Below are 27,823 nucleotides of genomic sequence, written 5' to 3' on the forward strand. Positions count from 1 at the left end.
GACAGAGGAAGTTATTTCACAAGCGCTTTAATGAGTAAGGTGTGGCAAATACTGGGAGTGAAAAGAAAGCTACATATTGCATATAGACCCGCCTCTTCTGGTGGAATTGAACCCTGTAACAGGTCTGTTGTGGATATATTAAAGAGGTTTGTAGCAGAAGCAGGTCCCAGCTGGGATTTATGTTTACCTCTGGTTTTGATGGCAATCAGATCAACTCCTGCCAAAGCCACAGGCATCAGCCCTCATGAAGCATTGACAGATAGGAAAATGGTGTTGTTGCAACACCTGCTATACAGGACACATGAGCAGACACTTGTAAGTGCATCTACAGTTCATGAATATATGGAAGAACTGAGGAAGCATTTACAACATGCATTTGCTTTTGTGCAGCGGAATTTTGAAAGGGCTGCCGACAGTGCAAAATCATATTATGATAAAAAGTCTTTGGTGAAAGAGTATAGTGTGGGGGATCAGGTGTATAAATTTCATTTTGGAAGAGGTAAACAGAACAAATCTAAATTTCTGGCAATCTGCCAGGGGCCATTTCAAATGATAGATAAGGTATCTCCAGTAGTTTACAAAATATTGAAAACTGAAGGTGAAACGGTAACAGAACAATTTGTTCATGTTAACCAAATTAAGCCCTGGCACCCCAAGCATGAGGTAAAGAGACTTGAGTGTATAGAAACAGATCAGGTCCCTTAAATACATGAAAGAAGACACATGAGTCTATTCATAGGGCCCAATAACAGAGAAATAAAAATAGAAGTAATTGTTGTAATGGAATAGATGTGAATAAAAAGACTATATGTGATGATCATTAAAAGTGGACTGAAACTAATAAAATTATTTTTGCAAATTTGAAATATGTTAAATGATCAATGATGCTTTATGTATGTTTGTTTTCTCACCAACATGTGCTTAATTTCAGAAAGCGGAAGAAAAAGGGCGAAATATTTTTGCATACATAGATATTTTATTTTTGGTAAAAGGGTGAAATTGGTATTGTGCTATATACTTAGGGGGTGATTCATGGATTATTTGCGCTGAAAAAAAACCTGATTTGTGCGCCATTCTGCCCGCAAATCCCCATTTGTTAAAGAGGAATTTGCGGGCAGAATGGCGTACAAATCCCGTTTTTTTCGGCGCAAATAATCCATGAATTACCGTTTTAAATCTGTTTCTTTTCTATTCTGATTTAGAACACTAAAGTGTGTTTTTAGGTTGGAGGTCACAGGACCGGAGGACACGGGAGGCGATGGAGTGCTGGAGTCCACGGGATAAAGATCAAGTGATGCCTGCCTCCGGGTGGAGGTGAAGACAAAGTAACCGGGATGCCAAAAGAGATGACTCCAATGGAAAAAGCATTCAAGAGTGCCAGAATGAAAGAATGCCCCAAATTAACCAGATGATGTGATGTTGCTGGTCGTGGCGTCTCAGAGGCGGACAACAGTAGAAGAACAATAAACTTGCAGCATTGTGGGTGCATGAATTCGGATGTATCCTGGAAGTATGGAGTCCCACATCTTTATTATTTTAATTAATTATTTTAATCTGTTATGTTAATTCTTTGTTTTAATTATTTATTTTATTTTGTTGTTTTATGATTGACTTCAAGTATTAAAACAAAACACTGGACTATGGACACTTCAGTTGGGAAGAAATATGTAAAATATTTTACAAGAACTGATGGACTCATTTGAGATGAATTTTGATTTTATGGTGGTTAAACGGTGATTTATTGTGAAAAGTGTGAATATTCATTTTCATGAATTGCTATGATGAAAAAAGAAAAAGGAGCGCAAACTGGGTTTCTTCCAATTGAGGCTTGGACCACTGCCAAATTGTCAGAAAAGGAGGGATAATGTAGAATAATTTATAGTGCTTTGAAGCATAGCGCCTTGAAGTTTATAGCAACTCACTGAATGTGATGGCATCTTGTCGCCAGCAATAATGTGGCACACACATATAGTCATCTTTATGTTGCCAATATGACAGGTGAATACATGGCTAGGGGGATGCAAGGTATGGAATTCATAATGCAGCCAAAGCCCAATATAAAGCTACAGAGAGTAAATGTGCATCATTGTTTTTCTTTCTACAAGAGAGTAAAAGTGCATCATTTTTTTTTCTCTGGATTCCTTCATGCATGGAGGACTACATTATTGAATATTATTTATATAACTGACTGATTTAATTTACAAGCACTAATCAATAATGCTAACTCATTAAAATTATAATGTAGTCCCATGTACAAAGTGAGGTGAAAGTACATACTTTGAAATTTGTTTTTAAACGTGCCTTTTTCGCTCTTATTTTCTCTTGCTGTGCTGAATGCAAAAGGCAGGAAGACTGCAGGAAATCGAAAAAGATACAGTTATTATAATCTGAAGCTACCATTGTTTGTGACATGAGGGTGTTAACAGAATACATTTTCTGCTAATATGATTAGAAGAAAGTGCATCGGCAGTTATGCCACGTAAGCAGCAGAGTTCTGCTGGGGAAAGTCTGACAGAAAAAGTTCAGATCGCTTTTGCTGGGCTCCAGAGACGGATGATCTTGGTGTCTTAACATTGGCTTGAGAACCCTATGTTCTCGCCACACACACTTTAGACACTGAGATTACGAAGGCAACCCCTGCCGACCGGGTCGCTCTTCTGAGGGAAATCGCCTGGGGGAGAAAACCACAAATCTTTTAGTAAGCAGCCAAGTTCAAGTGAGGTTATTTTTTTTATGCGATTGCTTGGCGAATGTGTTCTAAGAAATGCTAGGCAGTTAGGATAGCAAAGCAAAAGAAATCCCATGCATTTAATTTGTCATATGATAATGTTGCAAAGTGAATGTTGCTCTGTTTTTGTATTGTTTCTTTTCTTGTTTTTTATTACAGAGAACAACACGCTGTGATTGGTAAGATGTTATTTTGAATTGCAATTTTTTCTAATGCACACAATATAAAGCAGAACGTGTATAGAGTTTTGTTTTTCTCTTTTCTTGGTGCCTTTGGAATAATATTTTATGTCACAGGGAAGATTTTTTTTAGGTAGTACATTTGTCATGTTTCCCATGCAAATGGAATAGATAGACTTAGCAGTGATAAATAGTTGTATGCGTGTGTTCACCCAGTGCATGGTGTCTGAGTGAAATCTAATACAAAATATAGATTACTGGGGGTCCATGAACCAGTAATGAATCAGTAATGAGGCCTATGGAAGCATAGTTCACTGATGTAGATAAATCTGTGCTAACACCATAGGTTATTGATAATGCTCTATGTGAAATTGTGGTGTTTCTGAATGTAGGTCCAAGTCTCTCTATAGATCACAAGAACATTATAAGAATAAGGAAGGTTTTGTGTATGTTGGGGCCATAAATAGAACAGGAAAGTTATGCTCACCACTAAGTAATTTACCACTAAATAATTTACCACCATAAATTACCACCAATAGTGTATACTACTAAATTATCCCATATAGTGTAATAAGACATGGTCACTGAAAGGAGGTAAGGCCAAACCCAATCTAAATGCAAGGATAAGTCATCACCAAATTACCACTCTTCTTTGGTGGTAAGAAAATACCGCCAGACCCCAAATCTACACAAAATATCCTACAGTTGGTGCGGTGGCAAGGTTTCCACACCCTTGACATCAAACACACCTCTGTAAGCTTCGTATTCCTGTGGCAAAGAGATAGTTGTAACTGACCGAATAGTCATAACTACCGTCATCAGTGGACGACAAGGAGTGCGTGGAACATGATCAGGGTCTAGACACGTAGTACCACAATACTCAGAGCAGAAGTCAAGGTTACCCGTTCACCAGTCTATGCTGGGATTATGTATGGTTATCCAAGACAAACCAAGATTGACTTCATACTGTGGGGCAGCAATGAGATAAATAACCATAGTTAAGCCTGCGGTACATTCCGTAATCAAGCCAGAAATGAGAGTCGTGCCGTCTACAGTGTGAACCTGTTCAGGATGTTCTTTAGCGATCACAGGTATGCCCAGTTCAAGAGCGTACTGGCTATCCATGTATTTGCCTGTGGCTCCTGAATCCAATACAACATGGACAGACCAAGAGGGTCTGGAAGAGAATAGGAACTGGACCGGAATCGTGAAAGCCGGAGCCATAGAGTGCATGAGTTTCCCTGCTTCTTGGGTTTCTATGGGCAGGCCCTTAACATATGATCAGATGACCCGAAATAGAAACACAAGCCATTCTTTCTTCGCGGTTCCCTCTCTTCATCAGTCAATGGCCCCCGAACCGCTCCAATTTGCATTGGTTCTGGTGTCCCAGAACTAGCTGCAGCCGGGACCAAAGAGACTAGGACCTGGGCTCTATGTTCCCCCTTTCTTTCTGACTTCCTTGCATCAATCTGTAAAATGAGATCGAGAAGTTCTAAGAAACCTGTAGGGACCACAGGTACCGTTGCCAAGGTGTCTTTTAAGGAATCCGAAAGCCCCCTGTAAAATAACGATGCTCTCTTATCATCTGGCCACCCAGATTCAGCCACTAGCTGGTTGAATTTGGCCCTTGTTGTAGATTCAATAACTTTAGGTCCGTGGACTGAGTCTTGTACCTATTGTCAAAAAGCTTACTCATAGCCTCATTCAAAGCACTGCAATCAAACGATAGGTGGCTGCCCCCCTCTAACCAGGGATTAGCCCAGGCAGCAGCCGTACCCCCTGAATGGGAAAGTACAAAAGCGGCTTTAGTAGTCGCATCCGGAAAGGAATTGGGGCGACACAATAAATGGAGCTGACATTGAATCAGAAATGTCTGAAATAGTCTAGGATCACGATTAAACCTTTCTGGCAGAGCCGAAGGAAACTGTGTAGCCATGTATACTGGACCCTGTCCTGGGCTGGGGGAGACCACCCCAGAACCAGACGCCCCAACTGGCGAGGGAGTGGCCACCCCAGGAGCAGGGAAGATGCCTGTAATTCCGCTAGGCGATTCTGTGTGTCATTATGGGCCTGCATCTCTGTGCGCAAATCAGCAACGAATTGCATGATACCCAATAATGCCTCTCTGGCGTCCATGATGGCTTCTGATTTTGTCAGAACCTGTCCGCTCTTGGTTAGTTGATCTCGTAGAGTAGTAGACGAGTTCTTCTGACCAATGTACTCCTCTGGGTGATAAAACATGCAGAGAAGTCAATTAAAAGGGAGATGGGACACCAGGCACAGGCCGAAGGTAATGGTCCTGTGATGAAACACCAAAAGCAGACGGAAGGCGATGGGTTAAAGATGGAACACCAGCCGCAGACCGAAGGATGTAATATGGACACAACTCAAGTAAACAACTCATATCAACTTAACCAGTCACTAAATCAAAGCAGCAGTAAAAACTTACTGAGGCTCTGTGTACACTGGACCCAGAAGGACAAGTCAAATACTGCGTACCAGCATCTCTGCAGGGAAAGCAGGAAATATCTGAAACTAAGACCCCCACAAACAAAAGGATAGGAAATGAGGAAAATATGGTCAAGACTTACCAAAAGGCAGATAATAGAGGGAGAATGATCCTAGAAATGTCCAACTGTTGGTAGCAAGCAAACAGAGGCTACTCAGATGGCACACGGACGCCTATTACTAAGGTGATCCAGTCTCTAGTCCCACGAGGGACCACCGAGCCTGAAGGCACAAGGACGCCTAATCCAGGTGTACAACACACTGCCGGTAGTCTCTAGTGTGTGTGTGTAAACCTGCAGAATAACAGGCGCTAACAACAGGACAGGAAAATGAAAATACCAAGTCAATGAAGTGAGATCCAAGAATCAATTCAACAAACAGGAATCCGGGTCATCAACGAGCAGGCAAAAACGGGGACAGAAGCAGAATCCAGGCGAAAGGTCCATAATGCAATCCGGGTCAGAGTTTGTTCCGAGATAAGAACAATAGCAGTCCGAGGTGCAAAGGCAGTCCGGGTTTCGTGACAGCGATCGGCAACGTGGAATCAACAAGATAAAGGGTAAACCAAGAGCAGTACCAGATGAGAAGCAGGTCGGCAACATAGGACGAGTAGAGCAAGAACAAAACCTACTTCCGTGAACACTATCAGAAGCACAGAGTTACGGAATAGGTGCAGTCTTATTGGAGAGCGAGGTCACGTGACAGGAGAGAGGCGTGCTGAGTGTTACGTAGACGTCGCGAGGAAGCCAATTTCCATGGCAACCTCCAGCGCTCAATCATCCGGGACCGCCCCATTACGAACACCCGCCACTGGATGCCAATCAGCCTTGATGTTGTGAGCCATTTAGGGGTGCAGTGCTGAGGAACAACAGTGATACAGGTCTTTGGCATACTTCCGACCTCCCTTTTGTTACGAGCATCAGAACGTTCCTCCACACGGGCTACACATTTCCTGACAACAGAACTTGTGAAAGATCTCCCAACAATACCACCAAAGAAACAAAAAACACTGCTATTGCATCAAGCAGTATAACCACAAACTGTCAAACAGAACTGCACATCCATCAGAAGATAGAAAGAGAAATATTTCTTCTAAAAAAACAAGTGGAGGTCCAGTAAATGAGACAGAGACAGAACTCTCTGGTCCATTTACATTTTCCAACACACTGGTGTGAATTGCTATGCAAATGTAGCAATCCATCTTCTCTTCTAATTGCACCAATTGTTCAAAACATTTACTTGAACGGCTCAGACAAGTTGTGTTTGCAAATGCTCAGCCTTCATAGAAATCCCACAAATAATCCTGACAAAACTTACAGTGTCGCAGGAATAATGCAAGAATTGGACTATTGCACCGGAACAATAAAATTCACCATAAACACACAGGAAGATCCACAGGTATGTCTAATGTACTTACTGCAAGTACTGGAAACCAAAAACATGCCTATAAATCTTCCAGATGTCATACACATGGAAAAATATATGCACTCTCTGCAACCATGTTTCACAAGAGCACATCCCTAATGAAAAATTGTGAATCCAGTCCATTTCATCAGCTATTACAAAATACAAATCATGCCATATAATGCACTTTTTACAATACTATGAGTTCCACCATGCACATACATTCACATAGACAATATCTCCTTCACACACGGGCATGTATCTCTTGGCAATACAAACTTCACAGCACTATGCATAATCTACCACACTTGGGCCGCAACCACTGCAGGCCACTATACTGCATACATAAAAAAATAAGTGGATGATTTGAAAGCAAAAACACTACTGTTACTATAAAACAGAGATTATCAGCAAATCTAAAAATGCCTACTTAATATTCCTTAAACCTAAATTTAGTCACTGACCTGTAAAACTATCAACAGTTAGAATACGCCAACTGGTATCTAATTACATCCATAATACTATAATGCTACTTTTGAAAAGCAAAATAGTTAGAATGCGCCAACAGGTATCTAACTACTTCAAAAATACCCTTCGGAACTATATAACTATCACCAGTTAGAATACACCAAATGGTATCTAACTACATCTAAAGTACTGCAATGCTGCTTTTAAAATGCAAAACAGTTATAATACGCCAACAGGTATCTAGCTACTTCATTACACTTCAATTCAAATACATCACAATTCTTCTTACTCGAACACTGCTTGATACAACAAATACACTTATCTGTGCACTTCAAACATTCCCTTAAGTACAGCACACTTCAAACAAACATACTGTCAAACATAAACTCACAGAAATATAGTAGGCTTTTTAAAATCCTGTATGGATTTCTTTTCCCAATGACCCAATGATTATGCAAACAGAAACAGCAACTGTGCAGAACACACAGAAATGTTGTTCCAAACATAGCTTTTAGAATGTACTAATTATGAGGGTCTAAAAAGTACATGAATATGTGAGATTGTATGCAAGGAAATATTTTAAACTATCCTGCCTAACATATTATACTGTGTTTTTTCACAGAGAAAGAAGCAACGTTTTCTCCTTCATTACCATGTACAACAAACTCAACCTATATCCTCAATTGTACAGCAATCATAAGCACTTTAATTGTATTATGTCACCATGTTACAAATACTGTATACTGCCCCTACACTTCCTAGAATTACTATACACATATTATAATGGTTGTAGCCGGTGCCTAGATTCAATTATGATACACATATTATTATAATGGTTGTGGCTAGTGGCCACATTTAATTACTGTGCACATATTATATTGGTTGTGGCCATTAGCCACATTCTACATAAGAAGGACATAGTATACATAATGGAATCACATAACTCGCCCTGAACCCCTCCCCCCCAATTCAAAAAATGTCTACAGACATCGAAATGGACCGCCAACCCTATTTTTCTCCTATGAAAATATCCCCATATCATCTATATTCCACTCCGCTACCCTGACCAAGCCCTCTTTCAGTCACCAAATAACCCCAAACATGTTTCTCAAGCTGTCCCTCAAGGACACTATGAGCGGACTACGGCAGTGTCCGCGGACTACCGCACCACCCATATGCTCTTTTTCCATCTATACAAATAGCCTCATATAATCTTTTTTCCAGTCCCTCTTTCCACCACCAAATAACCCTAAATGTGTTTCCCAAACCTGTTCCCTCACCATGCTTTTTTTCCGGATCCAACATGGCGGGCGTTTCGGAAAATGCACCTCATGCTCTTCACCATCTAATCGGCGAGCACATCTGGTGTCTGTGGACATCACGGCACACCCTAGACCAATCGGATTTCGGTCCGCGGAGCGAACAGGGAAGTGAGTCCGCAGACCGAACCGAGATATCACTTATTTCTTTTTGCCTACTTTTCAGCTGTTTTAAAAGCAAACTACTGGATGAATTAACACCAAATTTACAAAAGCACACTTTTGAGACCAAACCGCAACTCCTGCCACATATTTGGTTAAAATCCCTCCAGCGGGTTGGGCTGTAGGCCTGAGCAAACTTTATTTTCCATTCCGTCTATGGAAAATCACACATTTTGGGAACCCCCTATAACTTTGCACCCCCTGCACGAAACCTCACCTTAGCAGAATCAATCTGACGGGGCCATATACATTTTTTGCAAAGTTTTGTGCAGATTCGTCCAGTGGGGGCGAAGTTATAAGCCACCAAAAAAGTGCTCTTCCTATGAGTTGAGCAACTTAACCATAACTACAGGGCCGCGACCGCAGGCTCGTTAATATATATATGTTTCATGGTATGCACGAGGCCTGGTTTTATCTGTCCTTAGCCTCTGTTCTCGGTCTCACTGTACTACTCCTACATCATTGTCCAATAATCAACTAGTCTCACAAGGCACCGGCTTGTGCAATGAACTGGTTACTGTATGCATCTCATGCAATCAATAAAGAAAAATAATATACAAATACAGCGCTAAACGTGAAATGACGGAGGAGGACATTATTGCCTATTTCAGGTTCATTCTTTCTTCTATTAGGTTGACAGTGAATCCTTATTCAGTTAGTTTGGTGTTTTCAAATATACACACACAAATTGTTCAGAATGACTCAAAATAATTCTTCAGCAATTACTTGCCTACTAAAGGCAGTGGAAGAGCACTCTGAGAAACCCTTTTGGTTGTTGGAGGGAGGCGGGTACTTGAATACAACAACTAGAGCTGTTTTATCGCAGATCCAGGAATCTGATTTACCTGAACATCCCATGTTTACTTATGCGTTGAGCTCATTTCGAATACGTTACTTCGTTAGTTAGCATGGGTTGCTTGCGATGAAGGTTGCTCGTTCCCGTAGACGTTTGTTGGGGCACATTTACCTGTTGAAATTCAGACTGATCATTGTAATCGTCAAGCCTTACAGTATGATCATCCTCTGCCTTTCTGATGCTTGTTCTAAGATACTAGAATACAAAAGCTCCTTTTCTGTTTGGGTAGGAGGCCTGTGAAACACTTTGCCAAACGATTTTAGAGCATTCGAGGACCACCTTGTATTCTGGAAATGGCTGATAGCATACCTTTTTCTACATTAAATTGCTTCTGCTTTCTTCCTCTTTAGATATCCTTTAGTTCTTAAAGGTCAAAAATAATAGTGCGGGCTGCACTATACAAGAATTGATAACATAACAAGTGTAATATATATATATATGTGATTCAATAAATAACACACATGACGACAACAAGGATTTCTGGTATGAACAAAGGTTTTTTACTGATGCGATTCTCAGGGCAGGAGATGGATTGAATGCCTGGAGTGACTTTGTGAGCCTTTACTACTAAGGTGGGACATCTAAATCTAAACAGTGTCAAGAGGGAGCCAACAGTGAAGGATTTTTCCAGCGTTCACCACTCGTTGTAGAATAAGGTAGAATCATCATAAAGTTCAACATAGCCTATTAAGTCGCTGTGCCTCCTGGGACTCTCTAATCTACCACACAAGAACCCAAGTATGTGGCCAACAGAAAGTTCAAACCTTAAACTTATTGAGTCTTTAGCCTTAACCGTGAGCTAACACACAAATGTTCCAAGTTGTGGCCAACGAAAGAGTTCACAAACCTACTCTACAATGTGCATCCCCAGTTGTTTCTTATAATATTTTATGCATTTAGTTGCATTTGAAAACAATACCAAACATCTTCCAAGCACAATGCATACATCTTTTCCCTTTGCATTCCCTTATCCCAACAATCCAGATACTAATGATATTGCCTTTCTTTAAGCTCTGAGACTAGACTGTCTGCACATGAAAGAGAAGGTCCAATCTTAAAAGAGATTTCCATTTGCTTTTTCATATTTGCTCCAGTCTTTGCCATGCTTTGAAGGGCAGCATCTCTGTTTATACACCACCCCTGTGTTGCTCCATGCTGGTGCACAAGCCAGTACAGGATTTGACAATGGAAAGTATTTCTGCTGATCTCCATCATCTTGCTATGTCGATTTTTGCTGTTAAAAGAGCCACATAAATACGGAGTTTATTCACTCGATCACAGATCTGGTCCACCCATATCCGTAGCAGTTGTTGACAGGGAAACCTCAGTCCAATGAGCAGTCCACTGGGTGCCCTCAAACTGTTGTTATGATACCTGCAACCACCCAAGCTGCTGGCAAATTATTCATATCTTCTCCTCCTGGGATAAACAAGGCACTGGTGTGCAACCATAGTGGGTCAGACCAAAGTTGTCTATTGATTGAAAGTGGGGCTACACTTTCTGTAGCAAGTAATAGTGCAAAGGCCTGTGCCAGACGGAGTTTGCCTTTACCTGCGCCTCCCATGGAGCCAGGGCATGGGGCATCAAACTTGCCAGTGCTTGATCCTTTAACAAGGTTGGCACTCTATGAATCTAATATTCACCTTTAAGGGTAGAACCCATGGAAATGAAAGTGTGCATAAGCATGCTCTGGTCAACGCTCCATCTAAGGTACTGGTGGTCAAGGATATTACACCTTCGATCTATACAAATATTCCTCCAAATAGCTAGAGAGAAGCTGTTATACTGTTTTTTTTAGGCTCATTTCTCTGATTGACTCCTTGGCTAAGATCTATTCAAGGGTCATTTTACATTGGTTGGAGGAATGGGTTGATGATTCAGCTATCCTCCGACATGTACAAGCGGGCTTTCGACCAGGGGTCTCCACAGTTCCACGAGGTTGGATATTTTATTGCGCAAACGTGTATCTTTAAATCTGCAACCAGTATACTTAGCTTTTGTTGATCTGCAGATGGCCTTTGACACTGTTCCTAGAGACCTTCTGTGGGCAACCTTGAAGAGGTGTCAGATTCCCCCAAGGCTAGGACTTGCTATTAGGCCATTGTATTCGGGAAACAGTGCTCGCATTCGTTGGGGGCCCAATGGTAAAATAACAGAGCCAGTTCCTATAGGCATTGGAGTCAGGAAGGGATGCGTTTTGGCTCCCCTTTTATGTTTGTTATATATTAATGATATTGCCTCTGATTTGCATGAAGTGGCCAAGCATGCTCCAAGTTTGGGTTCCCATAAATGGAGCTTACTTCTCTTCGTAGATGATGTGGTACTTTTGGGCAAAACCCTGGTGGGGCTTTAAAATCAGCTTGATGTCTTTGGGAAACTATGTGCTGCAAAAGGCCTTTGTATCAACCAGTCCAAAACAAAGCCAATGGCTGGTGCCCCACGTGGGCGTTATGCTCTTATAACCACATTTTATTTAAATGACCACCTACTGGAGTTGCTGGACTCTTTTAATTATCTGGGTCTGGCCTTTTCCCCACAAACTAAAATGGTCATCCCAGACTGCGAGGAGCGCCGTGACAAGTGCATGCCAATATGGCCTTGTTGCTAGTGTGGTTTCCCGTTTGAGAGGGAGGTCATTTTGATATCCCTAAAAATGTCCTCAGTGCAAGTGGTCCCAGCAATGTCCTATGGAGATGAGTTGCGGGGATGGGCGTCTATTCAAGTGTCTAAGAACAAATCCTTTAAAAGACTATTGGGCCTGTCTATTAATGTTCCTTCTGTACCAGCTGCTTCTGAAATTGGGCGAGTCCAGATTAAATACATCATTATGCTTGCACCCGTGATGTACTGGCTGAGGATTTGGAATTCGGAGGCTCTTGCACCATACAGGGAAGGACTGGAAGAGTTGCTTCTGCGGCTGAAGGTAGATCGCTGCCATGGTTCGTTCACGTGCGAACTATGCTTAATAACATTGGACTTGCTGACCTATGGTCAAACACCACAAAACTGGACTCTGCTTATAAAAGCTGTGTCAAGTCTACCTTTAATCATTGGGCATGGGGTAGTTTTGACTTTTGCCTTAGGAGTAAGTGGGCGTGTACATAATTGTGGGTTTGAATAGTACATGGGCCTCCATTTGAATGCGAAAGAAAAGAGTACTTTCTCAAATTTAGACTTGGCATTTTGCAATTTGCTTGCTACACTTGTAAATGGGGAGAGAACTTGTCTTCTGTCTGTCCCTGCTGCCTTGCTCCAGTGGAGGACGAAATGCATTTCTTTTGCTTTTGTCATGTCTATGCAAGGGAAAGAACCCATTGGCTGAAACCAATCTGGGTGTGCCTAGATGTAAAATCTTCTTCTGTTGCGCTTGGATCATTGAAATGTGGCACTTTATTAGTAGAGATCAAAGCTAATGTAGCATTTTTGAATTATGTTTCAGGAAACAGTTTTGTTTGCCCTAAGGTTTTTAAACTATTTATGATGTTTTGTATCTGTTTTAAGATTGTTACTTTTGTGCTTGTTTTGTGTGATCTTTTATGGTGTGATGTTGCCGAAATAAAGATTTTATCTACCACCCTAGAAATGTCAGTTAGCTTCCCATTACACTGATCAGCCTAGAATCTTGTTAAGCTAGTTAAGTATCACATCCCAGAACCTCTGAATTTCGGGGCAAGACCAAGTCACATGCAAGAATGAACTGGTCGACCCAGGACACCTCTCGTTCCTATAGGATTTGGCCTCTCTGGACAGTAATAAAAACTATGGATAACCTTGAATTGGATCACCCCCTTCTTGCAGTGATAGAAATGTCTCTGGAAGCCATATATTTTCACATCAGTCGTAATCCTCAAGTAGCCCTTAATTTGATAATGGTCCAGTTGTGTTGTTGGTAGATAGGCTATACAATGACGAGATGGGCTTCTGAGTCAGCATAGATCCTCCCACCTCTCTCTCCAGCAGAGTGGCTTTCAGGTCAGTCGTAAGGCCCCTCCCCTAATTCATTTTGAAGTATGCCAAATCTGCAAGTATTGAAAAAAGTAGCTCCTTCCCAGCCCAAGTTCGTCTTGCAGGTCATTAAATACCTTAAAATGGCCCCTGGAAATTATACCATCTAGGACCAGGATACACTTAATCCCCCAATTCCCAGCAGTGCTGGGAACGTACTGTACCTTTGGTAGAAGGATGTTCTCCCACAAGGATGCACTAAAGGTACCTTAACTCCCCAGCCCATTCTTTTTGTATAGTCCTGCTTAGTCTGAATTATCATCCTACTCATTTGTGGGGGACAGGGCCCAAATTTGCTTTACCCCGTAAGACCTTTCTCAGACATCTAGGGTACATTCTATCACCTTGCAACCTAACTGGCAGATCCGACCTGTCTGCATCCAACCGTTTGTTTGCTACCACCATGTGAGAAGCCCAGCAGTATTTTAGTAGGTTTGGTGGGCCCAGGCACCCTTCCAAGGCCAATCTACACAAGGTTTCCAAAGGCCATCCTTTGGGTCCTGTTGTCCCGTAACAGCTTGCAGATAACACTTTCTGGCATCTGGGAATACTGTACGGGATGGATTAAAAAACATGTAAAAATGTAGGGAGCGCTATCATTTTAGAAATCTCTACTAGTCTGTAGCCAAAAGAATGAGTGGCAATGCTGATCACCTTCAAACCGCCGCGAGAATGTTTTTAAAATGTTTTTTAATCGATTTTATGACATAACAAAGGAAAATCAAGAAACTACTCCAAGCCAACAATATCACAAATAACAGTTTCATCCCCCCCACCCTACACACTACTCAGCGCCCCTATCAACAGTGCCCCATAAGGATCGTCCATGACATATAGAATAACACAAATACAACAGAGTGTTCATGTGATTGCCATCCGTCCTCCAAGGCAAAACACCCCATAATTCCAGGGAGATCAGCTGGGAGGAAAGGCAGAGCCAGTGTCCTTAATCGACTCCAGGTCAGCCGGCCGACGTCTCAAATAGAAATCCTCACAAGTCAATATATTTATTAAGAAACCACAGCCAACCCATTTCCATCACAGTGCTTCCCCTGTGGAGGGCTGTTGTAATCTTTTCCATCAAATAGATGTCCTTGGCCTATGACACCCATTCTACTAATCCAGACAGCCTCTCCCTTATCCACTGGCTATCCAAACATGCTCTAGCCACCAGCAATAAGAAGTGCACCATATGTGGCAAGCCCCTGTATTCTCTGTTACTCTCATCAACCCCAAACAGTGCCAGCATGGGGTCCAAGGAATGAGACAGCCTGCCACATCTTTTATACCTCCCAAAACATCTGAACAGTATATCTGCACTTTATCACATGCCCACCACATGCGCCAAAATGTGGAACGCGCCCCCGTACACATGCTAGAATGACAGAATTACCCCCACGAACGGGTCATATTGCTACCTATGTGGCAGCGTAATAGCATGGAGTTTATGCTGGCAGGATATGTACGTCTGAAAAGCACCTCCACACATCTTCTGCCACACCTCCTCCTCAGTGTCCCTACCCAAATCTCTCTCCCATCTGTTCCAGAGACCCTCCATACACCCCTCCAAACACATCAATCAATACCACGTACATTACAGAGATCAAGCCCTTCATCTCTGGGTGTGTATTCAGAATTTTCTCCATCTGGGTAAGCTCCCTCCGTATATGTGATTTCCATTTATCTGCAGTAAGAACCCCTTTAATCTGTAAATAGTAGAATATCGAGAGCTTCCCTCTATGCAGAGCTTCCTCCAATTCCTGAATAGAGATGTACTTTCCATCTCACCACAGCTGCCCACCCTAGCCAATCAGTCCTCGAACCATGCCTAGTATCTAGCCAAATCGGGCATCTCCTCTCTTATACCTGCACCCACAAATGACTCATAGGTGAGGACCACAAAGTAATCCCTTGCATCCATACTCCAGGACACCAAATGCTCCAGATAATCTCTAAAACGAGATGTTTCAAAATCCTGGACTGTATGTGCTTTCTAGGAACTCAAAGCCACGATCCCACCGTAGCTGGCCACAAGTGGGGGTTTTCTAAATGCACCCATTACCCTTGTCCTCCCTCAAGTGAGGAGCCAGCACCCTCAACAGAGCCGCTCTATAATATGCATAAAGATCCGGGAACCCCACCCCTCTTTCTCTTTGGGTAATACCAGAATATCATAGGTGACTAACGTTTTTTTTTCTTGCCACAAGAATCGCAACAAATGTCCCTTAGCTTCCCAAAGTAGCGCATCAGGTATTAATATTGGGAGCATCTGAAATAAATACAAGATCCTCAGTAAGAAGGTAATTTTTAGAGCATTAAGGCACCCTATCCAAGATATTGTAAGCTTATCCTATTTTGCCATGTCACCATATAAAGCATTGCACAAAGGTGGATAGCTAGCCTCACAAAGATCACAAAGCCTGTGGGTGATGACAACCCCAAGATACCAAAGCATCTCTCGCCTCACCTCCATTCCCCAACTGATCAAGTATCCCCACATCTCCAGCACCCTCCTCATAGAAAGGAAACAAAATTGACTTGGCCCTGTTCACCTTAAAACCGGAAAACTCTCCATATTGACATATCACCTTCATTGCTGCAGGGATATTAGTATGTGGGCTCCGTAATATGCAAGAGCACATCATCGCATACAGCTAGACTCAGAGCCCCCCACACAGATCCCCTCCACCTGAGGGGCATTTCCCAATATCTCAGCCAATGGTTCTATTGATAATGCAAACAACAGGGGCGAGAGCTGACAGTCCTGTCTGGTCCCCCTATGTTATGAAAATGCTCTGGAGAATCTCCCATTGATGTCACCTGTGTCAAGGACCCCGAATACAATGCAGAATACAAGCAAGAATGTTCCTCCCAAACCCATATTTCCCCAGAACTGCATATAGGAAGGCCCAATCGACCCTATCAAAGGCCTTCTCTGCATCTACGGCCAGGAGCATTGGATTACCTCCATTTCCCTGAGTAATGTACATCAAATGAAAAGTCTTCTGGACGGTGTCCGCTCCTTGCCTCCCCCTAATAAAACCCATTTGATCAACATGAACCAACCAGGGCATCAGGCCCTCTAATCTCGAGGTCAACCCCTTAGTAAAAATGTTTGCATCCACATTAAGTAAGGAGATGAGTCGGTAGGACCCGCATAGCCTAGGATCCTACCCACCCGTGGGAATCACAGAAATTAAGGCGCAAAAGGCTTGTAGAAACTGTCCGTGAACCCATCATCCATGGGCAACGCCCCATTTTGCATCCCACGAATTGCAAGAAGAACTTCCGCTAGGATGAGGGGCACATCTACTAAAAGTACATTGGCCTCTTCTAACACCCAGAGTGTCATACCCCGCAAATACGAGCCAATCCGTACCTCATCCACCTCCTTCTCCGGGTTATAAAGCCCCTCGCTAAATTTGGGAAAGTGCTGTGTTATCCCTTCCAAGGATGTATCAACCTGCTCATCCACTCCTTCAAACCTATCGACCCACCTTTCGCCCCTCACACTGCCAGAAGCACACCTGCCCTATCCCTCTTTTGATAGTACTTTTGTCTCAAGAATATTTAACTGTCGCACAGCCTTACCCAACTCGAGAACCTTCAAGTCCTCCCTTTTACCCCTTACTTCTCGTGTCAACCTCCCCCTATCTTCCCCGCCTGTTTGTATGCTTTGTTCCAGAGAGTCCATCTCTCACCTCAGTTTACCCTCAAGAAGATTCCTTTCCCTCTTCTTATTTGCACCTTCTCTGATCAGCAACCCCCGCCACGTAGCCTTAGTCGCTTCCCAAACAATACCATAGTCCACTTCCCCTGTATCATTCATATCAAAATACTTCTTAGCTGTTGCATCTCCATAATGAATCCCAATACTGTAATCCCCAAGAGAGAATCCTATGCGGACCCTATCTTTTTTTTTTGTGTGTCATGGTTTACATAATATTTTACACAAAGACAATGAAATAAAATGACTGATAAAATAACGGAATACCATTTATTTTTTTACAACAAATAAGTAAAATGTGAGTAACGAAAATCAGACCTCCTTAGTAACAAACAAACCAAAAGCCCATGATCATGTAGTCAAAAAAATATCATCAGTTAAAAAACAGCCAAGCACAATAATCGGAGACACATTTAAGCGCCCGCCACCTCAGTCTCGACCAGAAAAGGTCCTTGGAACAGTCAGAGTTAAAGCAATCCAAATGTTGGTTCAACACATTTATAGGAACATGAGCTAGACCCCGACTGTCCAGGACCCAGTGGTTTATAGTTTCTATCACATCCTTAAGATTACAAAACCGACATGAGGGGGAGAAAACCTCTGACGTAGAGTTCAACCAATGTCTAGTCCTTTCCTTTGTATGGAATTGATTCAGCCTGAAATGAAAATATGTATATCTTAATTTGTTGCATGTAAAACATTTACAATAGACAGAAAGATGGCCTTTTTTATGAAGGAACCTAGCATATTCTGTAAATAAAGAGAAAGAGGGAAGCGCCCCAAAAGCGTGGTTCTCCAGTCCTCCCTGAAGAGCTTTGTTTTTACTGCATTGTGACTTAAGTTCCTAAGTACAAGAGCCAATACACTCAAGCAAGTTGAGCAACAGATGTAATAGGCATTGACAGCCTTAACAGAAGACGCTAGTAGAATCTGTTGGAGGTCAACATAAAGAAAATTCACAGGAGGAGATACCATTTTACGATAATTAGACAGCATCCTCCAATGGTATTGAGCCTGTAACAACACTAAATCAAGTACATTTCTTATTATCGCATTGGAAATAGAATTGGCGAGTTCCAAATCGTGCTTCCAAATTTGACCCTGTAAAGAATCCTCCTACGAACCCAGTTCCAATAAAGACAAGTCAAACCCATATAATACGATTGCTTTGATCTTGGATAGGTAGTATTTAAGAAGAGGAATGAGGGAAAATGTACACAATTTTACGTGAAGTTGTTTGTTGTATGAGACAACAAAGGTGCTAACTTGTTCTTTAGCACACCCTCCACATCTGCAATGTTGGACAAGTTGTACCCTAAGTAATATATGGAATCAGTCCTCTCCACTCATTCCCCCCAAGGGACCACCAAAGAATGTTCACTTTTCTGTCATTGGAAAATATAACCACTTTGGATTCCGCTCCATTTGCCATAGGATTGTTTTGCTCGGTATATGAGTAAAATAGATCCAACTTTTTTTGGTAAACACAAAGGGATTCTGGCAAACAAGAAAATGTCATCAGCAAAGGCAAGCCAATGAATCCCTAAGTGGCCCAATTTTACAGGGATCGGATTATTGGTCTCCCACAGCTCCTCAATGTCACTAAAATAGAGATTGAAGAGAGTGGGAGCCAAGATGCATCCCTGACGAAGACCGAGTTGTACGGGGATCGGTCAAGAGACCACCCCTGAATGGTTCAAACCACACTCTCAAGGTGGAGTTATGATGTAAAAGCACAATTAGTTGGACCCAAGTTGAGAGGAGTGCCCGACTGTATTGGCTTCTGTCAAAGCCGCTCCCGAACATTGCAGTCAAAAGCAGATGACATGTCGAGAGAAGCCATGTACATCAGATCCCACATGGCAATGCCTGACATTATACAATAAATGAGCCTGAATGGTGGCATTAAGCGAAGTTCCCATATATTGCTAAAGCCCGAATGAAAACAGTAAAGGATGTTCCATTGGTTTAGACTTCTGTTGAGATCTCTCAACAAGACTATGACAAAGACCTTACTTACTGCATCAATAAGGGATATGGGTCTGTATTGGGAGGGCAGAGTAGCATCTGCCTTTTTATAAATTGTGATGATAACAGACTGCGACCAAGAGGTGGGAGCTATATGAGTACTACAGATGTTATCAAAGTAAGGTTTTAAGAAATGTGCCCCTACCACAGGTTCCTTTTTCAACAGGAAAGGAGGAAGGCCATCCGGCCCAGGTGCCCTAGACGATTTCAACTTGGAATTGGCCCATTCAATGTCATCAATGTCCAGGGTGAAATGCCTGGAATTTCCAGGCCTCTGGAAAGAGCAGGCAAATTAGAAAAAAAGAAAGGAAGACATAACTTCTTGGTAACGAAATCAACTCAAGTAGCCTCTTGAATAACATCACTCTTGGTAAACATTGTCTGGTCCGAGATGTTAATAATACAGGCCCAGAACTGTCTCGAATCCGCCTTGTCAAGAACTCTCATCATAGTTTGATTATCAGTGATATACAACTCATATCTTAAAGATTTAACAACATTTCTAAGCTGTTGGCAAATACGCTTCATGGTAAGGAGGTTCTCAGTCAGAGGAAGGTCACGATGTTTGAGCAACCTGATGTTTTTCCATTTCTCCCGCTTAGACGTCATAATTCTAACATCAAAGGTGTGAGAATTAGGAATATTTTCTTAGAGTAAACCTGAGCCTCTGCACACAGTTGCCTAAGACAGCTGACCATGACAGCATCCAATGGATCAGAGGCCAGAAGCGGTGTGAAGCTGGTTGCACCTTATGAAACATTAAAGACATCGGAAGTCAGCGAATGACCATCCCCATTTAAGAGACTTCTCATACATTTTGGGTATAAAGCATGGTCCCGCCTACAAGTGAGGCCATTTCTAGCCACAACTGGTGGGAGCAGTGAAGGACAGACTTCATGCATGTTGTCTATTCTATTTATGGTGAGATCTATCAACAGAAGGTCACCCATGGATGGATCCAGTATATGCATTTTGCCAACGCAAAATTTAAAATGAGATGATACGAAAAAATAATCAATCCTTGAGGACTTATTTCCCCTGTGCCACGTGAAAGGACTCCCTAGGCAATTCATTGCAGCATCAAGTAATTCCAAATCCCAATTGGTCATAAAGGAATCCCAAGTTATACCCCATAGCAGAGGATTCTGGGGATGAGATCGAAAAAGTAGATGCATTGTTGCGATTGTGCCCCTTGGCACAATAGGCATTAAAATCACCCCCTCACAATTATTGTGCGTTGATGACCCTCCACAAGCCATTTCTCAAAAAGAAGGTGCAAAGTACCGTGAAATGACTTGATAGAGTTTTTGGTGGAATTACAATATACCTTAATCAATAACAATTCATAGTGAGTATCCAGAAGGCTTATACGCACTGCTAAAATCTCATTAGAGACAAACCAAACCTCTGAAACAAATTGATATTGATAGCAATAGCCAAGCACCCACTGGGCCAACCCGGGTCTACCCTAGGTGCTGGCATTGTAATTGGCTCAAAACTGCCCAGATCAAAGGAAAAAGTAGACATAGTTTCCTGGAAAAACAAAATGTTGTAGTTACATAAAATACTAGAACCCTTTCACAGTCTATAACCACAAACATTCCAGGATACAACCTTCATCACAGTCATGTTAGGGTTGGATCAGGCCCTGAGTTAGATTTGCAAAGGTTTCCAAAGACCAATCTGTGCCTCTTGCAACAAAGATAGCAAAGGAACCTTCTCGATGCAGAAGGAGAAGGTGATGGTAATGACACATTGGGTTTAACCATCACCACACATTTGGGTTTAGGCAGAGAAAATAACAAAAATGATTTGGCCACCTTCGAGCCCCTGAGCTCAGATAAGTCGTACCCCAAGGAGTTCAAAATGTCCCTCTGGCCCCAAACCACATATGTCCCAATCTCTGAGTACAAATAAGACAGTCTGCGGTTGTTGTTCTCCAGCGGCAGTGAGATAAAATCAGTGTCTTACGAATGGAGAGTTCTTAGCGGAGGAATCAAGATGAAAATGTCTAAAACCTTGGTCCTGTTCAAATGAACGAAACCATGAACCTTGGAGTTTGCCTCCCATCCTATAATTTTGGAGGAACATGGGTCATTCAGATACATTTTTATTGATTTAGAGTTAGCCCTCATCAGGTTCATGGGTCGATTATCTAAGCATACACAGCCCTGGCTTGACGTTGATTTAGAGATACCAGTAGCGCTGCTTTGCCTAACATCAGTGGTTGGAACAGTGGAATCCACGACTTGTGGGTATGCAAAACTTCTGGGATTCAAAACAGAAGTGATAGTAGACTTCTTAGTGGCCGGTAATAAGAAAGAAGTGATTGTAGACTGCTGACCCCTTAAAAAGTCTGCAATATATTTAGGATGAGGGGGGACAAAGGATGAGTAGAAATTAGAGATGGGGCAGTGGCCCCATGATACACAGCCTCATTGCTAGACAATGCATTTGCTTCCTTAGCCTTTGACCATAAGATTGGACTTGTCAATTGATCAGCCATTTTAAGAGGAATAGCCATTGGAGTTGCTGAAAGGCCCCACTTCGTATTTCTTCTTCCCACCGTCTTCCCCTCCGTCATGTGGAACATAGCCAGGATAGACTCCCTTGATTACCATGGCTGAGTTTTCAAGTCGATAATCGCATCCACTATAGAGATTTGTCCTAAATGCCTTGAAGAAGATTTTCTAGACTTATGGTATGTGGGAGGTAGATTTTTTGCTTTCTTTCTCTTGTTGTTAGTTTTTTCCCTCTTTCGATTTTTAATGGGGGACTGTATTATAAGGGAGGGCCGAGAAGGATCCTCCTCCATCCCATTAAGGTCCTCCATTCGTATAGGCGCGTGAGGAGATTCAAAGAGGAGTGGGGACACGCTCAAGTGAATAACCTATGCCATTAAAGGTGTTACAGAGTTAAGATTATTGAAAATCATGGTCGTTTGTGAGTCCCCCAATAAATCAGGGCCCTGGCCTCGCACGGATCATCTCCTGACTGCAACCCATTAGTAAGGGCACCCAAGTCAAGAACTTGATTAGGGAACTCTGGTTGGGGAAACACCCCTATTTTAGGCCCATGGGTGAGGTCTGTGAAGACGATTCCAAAGATGTACGTTTTACTGCATTCCCCATGACAGCGTCCTTTATGTTGTTGTAGAGTCTTAAAAGAGATTCTAGGACCAGATGCAATGCTGAGATGGAAACAGGCCCCATGGAGTCCATGGAAGATGGTGGTGGCATCCGATTATTGAAGTCCAACGACCCGATAGAAGTATTCTCTGGGAGTGTTTCATGAATAGCAGGACAATCAAATGCTTGATTTCGAAGTTCAGGGAACAGTCTTAGAGGCTGCTGCATGCAGCGTGGGAAGCGCCCTCATGAAATATGATACTTTCATATCTTTGCACAACCACAAGACAGACTCATCCAGAATAATTGAATCTTCCAAAGAAGAGGACAACGATGGAACTGTAGGAACGCCTCCTTCAATCCTTGTTGGTGACTATTTCTCCACAGCAATAATAGAGTCCAATTGGATAGAAGTAAAGGAAGACACCAAAGCGTCCATTGTGGAAACCTCTGGATGAAGAGCCTGAGCACATGTAATAGTAGTTGCCTTAGGAATGGGTGCCAAACCATGGGACATATTCAGGTCCGCGTTTTAAACAGGAACACACAGTGGTGAATGAGAGGGCCAAATGGGCGACAGTATTGAGCCTAGAGGCATGTCTGGAATGGAAAGTAAGGCCAATACACTAGAAAGAACGTTGAGGGAGATTACAATCAGTGGAGGAGCCACGGAGGTGTCAGTGTCAGCAAAACAATGTTGTGGTCGACTACCCGTGATTTACTGCATAATGCCACGGCCATGAGGAATTAGGACGCAGTAACTTGCAATCACAGGAGTCTGAAGTACAAATATGCGACAGACCAAGGGAAAAGAAAAAAATGACAAAAAACAGGTTATGAAGCAACTCACCATGTGCATTTGCGCTGTCCCGGCTCTTTTGAAGGTGTGGGCAAACTAATCCTGCCGATCGTCGAGCTCCCAGACGGGTTAGTCGCTCGCACAGGTGATCACAGAATCCAAAGTCAGCATGGCACGACACAGTAAGTCAACTCCCAAACTGCCTCTTAACTTAACAAAATCACTTTGCACAATCGCGCCACATCATGGTCCGACCAACTAATGAGCACGTGATCACAGGTTTCAACCATTTCCATCATGTCCTTACCCAGGTAGATATAATCCATACGCGTTTAGCTGCCTTGAGGGTGGGAGTAGAAAGTAAAACTCTGATCACACGGATGGAGCTGTCTCCAAACATCTTCCAGTCTATATATCCCCAGGCATTCACAGAGAATGCTTCTCCCCGTTCCTGTAGTCTGGTCCCCCCCCCACTCTCATGGTTCTCCTATCCAGCTTTGGGTCTGCCCACATGTTGTTGTCCCCACCCAATATGAGAATTCCTGTAACTTCCCAGATTAATTAGGATAGGGTTTCTTCCAAAAAAGCTTTATGCCCCACATTAGGGCAACATAACCTTGCGAAGGACAAGCAGACACCCCCTCATACCCGAAACCACCAAAGCTCTCCTGTTCCACTCCCTCCACACCCGCACATCATGCAACTTTAACTTCTTGTGAAGCAATATTCCGCACCCCCCTAATGCCCAAAATGACCTCCTAATCAGCCCAGAGGGGATGCGCCTCTCAGCACCTCCCAACAACCTCATCTCCTGCAACATAATTGCATCTAAGCCGGATCTCTGAAACTCCCATGCAATCAGCGATCGCTTAGTCTGGGAGTTTTAGCCCTTTACATTCAGGGTTCCCACCAACAGGCGATACACCCGCCCCCCCTTATTAAAACCTAACGTTGCCATCTTGTCCACCACATCAGTTTACAAAGACAGTAGCATGAAAAGTCATCCAATTCCGTTACCCGCTCAATTCCTCTGGACACGTAATTCCCCCATTTGCCTCCCTACCAAAACCCCAAAACACCTCTTCCCCCACCACACATAACCCCCAAACCCTGAGATGCCCATCAAAGCTGGGCCACTAAGAAAAGACATACCCCCCTACATCGTCCCTAATAACACATTGCAACAAATAACCAGAGCTTGCAGAAAAGATTGCAGAAAATGTCCAAACACCACCCCGTCAGAAAAACAATTCCTTTTGCTTCCATTCATGAGCGAAGAAGTATTAAGCCACTGATATTTTTGTCTCCTTGGAATATTTTTATGTTGCACCAGACCCTGCAGAGCGTCCTTAGACCTGCCAGGTCCTGAAGCTTCCACCATGCCGCCTTCTCCAGCATTTTCACGCTCTGACACATGTCGAAGAACCTGTTCTGCCTCCGAGCCTTCGGTTATACGATAGTCGACCTCCTTGATCTCAAACACCAGAGCAAACGGAAACGTCCACCTGTAGCATCTACCTATATCGGACAGCCAAGTTGTAAGAGATCGGAAGTCCCTTCGCCTAGCCAGCATGAAATTTGAAAGATCTTGATACATTTGTATGTTGTCGCCTTCATACTGAATATTGTGTAAAAGTTGCCTTTTCCAGGCCTGCCGCCTTCACTTCGTACCTCAGTAGGTTCACCAGGACAGACCTCCGGCCTTTGCCCCGACCATGCCTTCACAATGAGAACGTTTAATATCGACCTCCATTCCACCTTTATTGGAGAACAAGGTGTTCACCAGGGCCTTAATCATCATAACCACATCACTGGCAGATTCCCGAAGGCCAAAAACACGAAGATTGTTCCTGCCTTCTCTATTTTCGAGGTCGTCCATCTTCAGCTGGTAATCTTCATCCTGAGACCTGAAGTCTGACAGCCTCCCTTCGAACTTAATTTCAACAAAGTCTGCACTGAGGTGGTTATACTCAATACCTTCAAATCTGTTCTCCAACAACTCAACCCTGCCTGTGAGGTCAGAAACGGACACTTGCAGTTCCACTCGCAGCGTCCAAATCTCCTGTAGAATGTCTTTAATATCGTCCTTCGTGGAAGTGGCCACCGACTGCGACGGCCTATCCATGTCTGCTCTCTCCATTACCACAGGTCCCAGAAACTGCTTCAAAGTGCCAATCCCTACTTTAACTTTACTGCTAGTGTTAAAATCTACCAGGGAACAATTCGGGCACGGAAGCCTGCCTCCCACCGCAGGCACTGCGCCAGCACCACCCGGATCTCCCAGTCAGGTGATGGCATTGATTCAACCCAACAAGTCTTTAACTACGCTGGATGCATCACATGCTCCTCCAAGTCCACTACTGAGTGAGGGGGGATCTCCACAATTCCTGTTTCCTTCCTCTGGAGCCATAGGCCCACTCTCACATCAATCCACTTCCAGGGGGGCCTCAATAGAGTCAGGGGCCATTCCACAGGCCCACCTGCATTACCCTGCACCATGCATCACTGAAATGTGGGGTAATTGAGGTGGGCAGCTGATGATCAGGCCACCTAAAGTGCACGCACCCGCCAAACAATGCACACCACCACGGCTGGTCACACTGGAGGCCAGGGTCCAGGCTCCCCTCTGCTTCCCCTGCAAGTCCAGGGTGTCACGCTGCTGCTGCTATGATGCAGGAAGGTGTGAGAGTTGGCGATGTCAGGACTGAGCACACCGAAGGGGCCTGTTAAAATCACATTTGCAGTATTGGCGGTCTGTGTTCCTGTTGTGCCTGGGGCAGAGAAATTGGTTATAGCAGCAGCACTAATTAGAGGGAGCACTGGGTTGACTGTGAGTGTTATGTTTGCACTGCTTGTCATGAGGCTTGGGATGGTGTCCACCAGGGAGGTTGGACTGGGTTCAAGCCCCGAAGACTCTGCCTGCTCCAAAACCAGGGCACTGTATTCACCATCCGAGAACCCGGGCCAAAAGTGCTTTCCAGGCACGAGCCTGCCAATTCCCCAGCCATCTCCCGGCACATGCAAAGTTGATCACTCGCCAGTGGGCACCCCGTCTGCACTCTGGAGCCTCTTGCCCGCTGCACTTCTTCAATGTGGGGCCACAATCCTCTTTACGCAGCAGCAGTCTCCTGGTCCCGCAGGACACTTCCAGGACCTGGACCTGTAGGACCCGTAGCCACGCAGCACTGGGTAATCCCTCTCCAAGGCCCTGTGTTAGGGCTATCACATGCAGCGGGGTTACCCACTGCAGTCCGCTGCTGAACAGCCTGCACCACAAGGATTATTCCTGCATAGGAGGCTGTTAGGAAAGTCGCAAGAGGAGCTGCTTGGTTGCTCTCAGATCGCTGTAGTCAGGGGTCTGCCAATTAGTGCATACTAAAAACCATGTAGTCAAAAAATGGAGCACAAACTGAGCAAGAAGCAATGCTATGCATTACAGCTGGGTGAGAACAAATCAAACATAACAGTGCATTAGCTCTGATCGAGAGGCTGACATCTGAATGGACTATGGACAGCAGTTTTATAACAAATACAATAATCTGAAATCAGGAGAAACACTTGCAAGTTGGAGGATTCATTTTTGCTACTCTTCCCAGGGATTTGATTGGTTTGCAATATCCTCCTCCTTGATAGTTACATTGATTAATGAAAGCATCACTAGAGCAAACAGTTCAATATGTTCCCATAACCTCACCTCCCCATGTGGTACAACATTGAATTCACAACCCGCCCCGGAACATCTTGTTATTAATGAAGCAACATTTGTGCTGACCGCCGGAACTTAAATATACTGCGGTAAGCACCATTGAAAATGGTGGGACACCGGACACCCTGCAACTGGTGGAAAAGGGGACATTCACACAATACCTGTTAGACAATGACCTTTGCAGACTCTGTAATAGATACTTTGATGGCTGGCCCCCTCGTCAGAGCTTAGGAACTTACTGTCTGATCAATATTCCCAGGAATGCCACTCCGTCCAGTGTTCCTTTGCCACTGCCATCTGCCAATGGGTCTCGGGGATTTGTACGATCGGACTGAAAAAAAAGGTCTGACCGTACAAAAAGTCCAAAAAATGCTACCACCAAAGGTTCGAACACCAAAAGTTCGAACCTTTGGTGGTAGCATTGTAGGTAAGTATAAAAAAAAGACTATGGGTGTTGCGGGGGACACCTATACTGTGTAGTATAGTGAGCGGGGTGTTGCGGGGGACACCCCACAGCACACCCAAAAAATATAAAAATAAAATAATAATAATAAAAAATGGGGTCTGCAGGGGTGCCCCCGCAACACCCTGCTCAGTATACTGTGTGGTATAGTGAGCGGGGGACACCCCAGCTCCCGGGAAAAAAAAGAAGAAAAAAAAGGTCCCTGCGGTGCCGGTTCCCGATCACAGAAGTGAAAGGGAACTGACGCCGCAGGGACTCAACATGTAAAAAAGGTAAGTAGGGTTTGTTTATGTGGGGGAGTGTTGTGGGTATGTTGTGGGCGTGGGTATGTAGGGGTTTTGAA

Source organism: Ambystoma mexicanum, chromosome 11 (genome assembly GCF_040938575.1).
Source record: "Ambystoma mexicanum isolate Mex_15411 chromosome 11, UKY_AmexF1_1, whole genome shotgun sequence".
NCBI classification, from domain to species: domain Eukaryota; kingdom Metazoa; phylum Chordata; class Amphibia; order Caudata; family Ambystomatidae; genus Ambystoma; species Ambystoma mexicanum.